The 5,000-nt window shown below is 30.5% G+C and overlaps 1 protein-coding gene across 1 annotated transcript in view; it reads left to right on the top strand.

Annotated features, from left to right (window-relative positions):
• LOC127881436 (membrane metallo-endopeptidase-like 1) overlaps window positions 1-5,000 on the top strand; it is a 23,474-nt gene that overhangs the window by 455 nt on the left and 18,019 nt on the right. The window lies entirely within an intron of this gene.

Raw genomic sequence — 5,000 nt, 5'->3', positions numbered from 1 at the left:
AATGAAGTGTCCAATTTCCACGTCTCTCATCGAATTGCCTATTTAAACACAGTTTAACGTTTCAATTGTGTTTAGTCTAAGTGATTGAAGCCAAATATAGGATCGCACTTAGTAAGTTCCGCTTATAATCACATAATCTTGAAATAGAAAGGGGTCGGTATCATAATATCGAACGAGAAAATTTGCACCATGAACGCAATAGAAAATGAATACCATTTTCAGCTAGTATGTCCGTATATGCACACCTGCGAAAAAAGAGTTAAAACCGTACTTTTGCCGACGGTCAACAAGTAATACATTTGCGAGATTAATGTCCAGCGAACGTACAACTGAAAAATTAAGTTCTGCAAAATTTATTCGCAAAGCAAATAACTTACAACAGCATCACGATTCGTAATTTCTATATTTAACCGTTAATTAATGCGTTATCGTGATGTTAACTGCATAATATAGTTGTAAATTTAACCATAACAATCGCTTTCTTATAAATTATGACGATATGACCCAAAGATCATCTTACAATAATTTAAGATGTTATTATTGTTCATGTGTTACTTTTTTATACTAGTGTTGTGTTCGCAAAAAATAAATGAAACCATACATAGAATTGCACTTATGTCGCTAAGGATGGTTTAATCACATAGATGTGTGTTCATCCTGAAATAACATAATCTGTAAATATTCATAAAAAGTTGTATGTATGTATGCATGCATGTATGTTTATCATGATATTAATAAGATATATATGTAATTTTATAACTGAACAATTGATACAGATGCATGCTATGAATGTGTATAGGTTAACGTTGTCACGCACATTTACCCATAGAACATTTACCCAAAGTTAGTACTTATTTTTATCTTGTTTCAAGTCATTAATAAAACAACTGTATAATAATAGGATGAAACTGTGCATTACTTGATTTACTTTGATTTTCAAACTGCAAATACAGTAAGTCATTAATTTCAAACTTTTATATGCAATCACAAATAAAGTTTCACATTAATAATTTATTTTTAATTATCTATTTTCAATATTTCATGTAAATAAATATTGTTTTGAAAAATCAGTATCAAAATGCCCCCCCCCCCCCTACTGCAAATTTTTCTAATCGTATGTCTTGTAAGTAAATTAGTTAATATTAGATGTGCAGTTGCAAAATTATGCAATGATTGATTCCCTTCATCACTTACCATGTTAACCAGTTCATAACATTATCGTCCAATCTCTATCTTCTACCATTCCTTATAAATTCATAATGAATATACATTTGACTATGCAAAAGTATAAATATACAGACGTGGTAAACAATGTCTAAATAAATAAAACTTCTTTTTGCTCTAGGCGAATTTTAAGACAGTTATCAATTTTAAGATAAATACAATTACATTTGCTGCAATTTATAAATGCTTATCATTGTTCCATTTGTATAAACATATATAAGTATATCTACAAACATTCATTCGTTTTGGATATATCACAAGCATTTTACATTTCAGACCGCATATTGAGTGATTCTTTTATAAAAGTGACAGTGTTATAAGTTCTGCTCTGATACTTGATTTGTTTCTAAAAATGTATATTATGATGCCCATATAAATTATTTTCGTTCGATATACTTTTTTCTTATTGTTTCGTATCTTGGGCACACACATGCACTAATTAAATTCATCTTCTATATCGCTTGTGCTACAAATTAAACAGTGTCGTTCCTGTCACGGTGAGTTATTTCTTGCATATCTACCTGACTGGATACGAAATGGATATACCGACAAGCGCAGTTTACAATAATAGAATCTTAGACTTTTGGGGAGAACATCAAGATATATTTCATACTTAAGCGTTTTTTTTAAATTGAATATAGATTTCTAAAACATAGCTCTTTTCTTGGGTACCAAATTATTCTTGTTTGCAGGTGTCAATAACACGTTGTTTAAACATGTTAACAAATTATTAATGGTTAATATTGTGAATGTTATTAAACACATCCATAAAACAATGGTTTTCCAACAATAGCTTAATATTATTTTCCCAGTTACGGTTACCTTTAGAACAGCTATCAAGTGATTGCTCGTAAACCTTTTTCAAAATAATATTATCTGTAGATATAAACTAAACCAATAACTAAAAATATGGATGTATCTATTTACATATATTGGGTATCTACCCTATTCACCATAAACTGTGGCATTACACGTATTAGGTTTAATATTAAGTACTCTTTTACAAAATTTTAAGTGTACTCTTTCGATTTCTTTCGATGTCGAATATCCCCATGTTTCTGCTGCATAATTTAACGTAGATCCAGCAAAGTTATCGAACAATTGGCAACAAATTTTAGGTTTTAAATCAAATTCTTTACACTTACTTAATAAAACATTCATGGCTTTAAGGACCTTACCCCCTAAAAGCCCTTGATTCAGATTCAAATAACCAGTATAGTTAAACACAGTACCTAGGTTATTAAAACCATAAACTACTTCAATTTGCCGCCCATAATAATGCAATTGTTCAGATTCTTATAGACAACAACGTTTCCGAAAAAAAACCATATTTTTTGTTTGTTTCAATATTAACATTTATACCCCATGAATCACAATATTGATAGAGCTTATTTAAAAGATACTGAACTTCAAAAGGTGATTTGCCTTTAATCGCCATATCATCGGCAAAATTAAAAAAAAAATATTAAAACAATGTCATCAATAGGCAAACGAGCTGGAACATCTTGTTGTAGAAACATTTTTAAATCTTAAACAAATATGGAAATCAATAATGGGAATATTACCTCCATTTGACGTAAAACAACGGCATTATTAAAATAATCTGAGTTGTTAGGGCATGATTTAACAAATGAAATTACATTACAATATATATCTTCAGCAATTCTTAAAACTTTGCCCTGTATTCCAAAAATTGTACAATTTTAGCAACATTCCATTTCTAAAAATGAATCAAAACATTTACATTGTATCAACAAATATAACGTAAAGCCTTTGTTTTCAAACAAAATTATCCTAAATAAGTGACAAAAGAATAAAAATAGCGTCAGCTGTAGAGCGTTCTTGCGAAATCCGAATTGGGTGTCGGAAATTATATTATTTTTTCCGCATACATGTTCGATACGTTAATTTAAAACTGTAGTAAATTTTTAGATAAACAACAAACACAAGTTATGCCCCTGTAATTATTTACGTCAGCAGTTGGACGATTATAAAACGTCTATATATTTTATGTGATACTTTACTGCCTTCTGTATGTGTCTTCAATATAAACACACTCTATATTATATTTGGATACTTAAACAAAATATTCCATGACAAGTTATGTACGGAAAACCACTGAACGATGTCTTTTTGAAGATAGCCATTGAATAATTATTTGAAATATTTATGAATACAAACCCTATGTGTTTACTTCAATGTTAAATAGTAACGAGCTTAAAAGATTGGTAAATACATACTTTTAAGTTCATAAATGTATGTAAATAGTAACAATAAAATATGAACATAATGTTTTAAAAACTGCATATGTTAGTCCTTGTTTGCCTTATGTTCGGTAAGTAAGCCAAAGAAGTGAAATAATTTTGCGGGCAAATATGTTAAATATGTAATGAAAAGATGCTCGTAATATGCAAAAACAGATTTACAGTCGTACACGACATTATTATAATGACTCTTTTAGGTTATAATATTTAAACGTCAAAACGCTAAACTCAACAGTTTATCGCGATAATAAAATTCGATGGTTAGCCTACCTAAGAGACAGGACTTTTTCAAGGGAACCTTCACGGTTGGTTGTATCACCATGAAGCATTATAACATACATATTGTCACAAGATTTAATATCAGATCCCGGGTATATACTTGAGTTTTAAGCAATAACTGGTCACATTTTGCAGAAATAGAACGAAACGCAGACATACTCTTTTAATATACATTCACAATACTAATTTTCGAATCCAGGGTATATGAAGTTTTAAGCAATAAACTATGGCAATTAGCAACACTGAATTCGTTTGAAACCTTTTGATTTGCTGAAATTGCACTTCTTAAATAAATCAACATTCAGACGTTTGTATGTACTTTTAACTACTGATACATCGTTTGTATATGTTTTGCTGACAGCCTCGTGAGTGCATTTTAAACAGCCAATTAAAAAGACATTTAAAAATCAGCATAAGGTGTATTTATTGAAACCCAACATAGCTTACTATGTATAACCGTATGAATTAAACTCGTTCAACCACATCAAATAATGATATATCAGTATCCATTTTCTCTTTTTAATAATTTAAAAATTTCGCATCCCGTGGTGTCCTTAATAATTATTTTAAATATGAACGATGGCGATATTATACAGATACATAAAATACAAACACATGTGAGCAAATGTTCTTCAGACAAGAATAACGTGTTTTTATACTGAAGCAAACATTTTTGTTTGAAACGCTCGTTAATTTGAGTCAGTATGTCAAATGTATGTGTGGTCCTCGCATGAGGCTGCATTATGTGTTACACAGAAGTGTTCCCAGCAATACTATTATTTTACTTACTAGATTTACGAAAGTTAGGAAGAATATGGAATCTAAGATCCGATTTCCAGCTATGTAGTGTTTAATGAAATATATCCGCTTTGGGCGTGGCTTGTGTTATAGGGGGACCAGAGTAAAATTCTACTTGTCCAGTATGGTGACAAATAATTAAACACACATGATCCAGGGGTGGTGATAGAACCGAGACGCGTGTAGCAACCCGGCACGGAACGCTCAACCTGTTCCGAGATTTATATATCATTCAAAAGTCAATAAATTAACAAAATAAGGTACTTCTACGGTTTAAAGACATTAGTTGAGGTGTAGCGTATGACCCGAGTTTAAGTTTAATGTAGCTTTATTATTAGCTTTCGTTACATACAGTTAATAAATTGATATACTGCTTTTTTCGGCGTAGCTTTTTCGGCGTAGCTTTTTCGGCGTACATTTTTACATTTTTTTTAC

Source organism: Dreissena polymorpha, chromosome 5 (assembly GCF_020536995.1).
Source record: "Dreissena polymorpha isolate Duluth1 chromosome 5, UMN_Dpol_1.0, whole genome shotgun sequence".
Taxonomy (NCBI): domain Eukaryota; kingdom Metazoa; phylum Mollusca; class Bivalvia; order Myida; family Dreissenidae; genus Dreissena; species Dreissena polymorpha.
The sequence above is the reverse complement of the archived record's forward strand: the minus strand, read 5'-3'. Positions and strand labels throughout refer to the sequence as shown.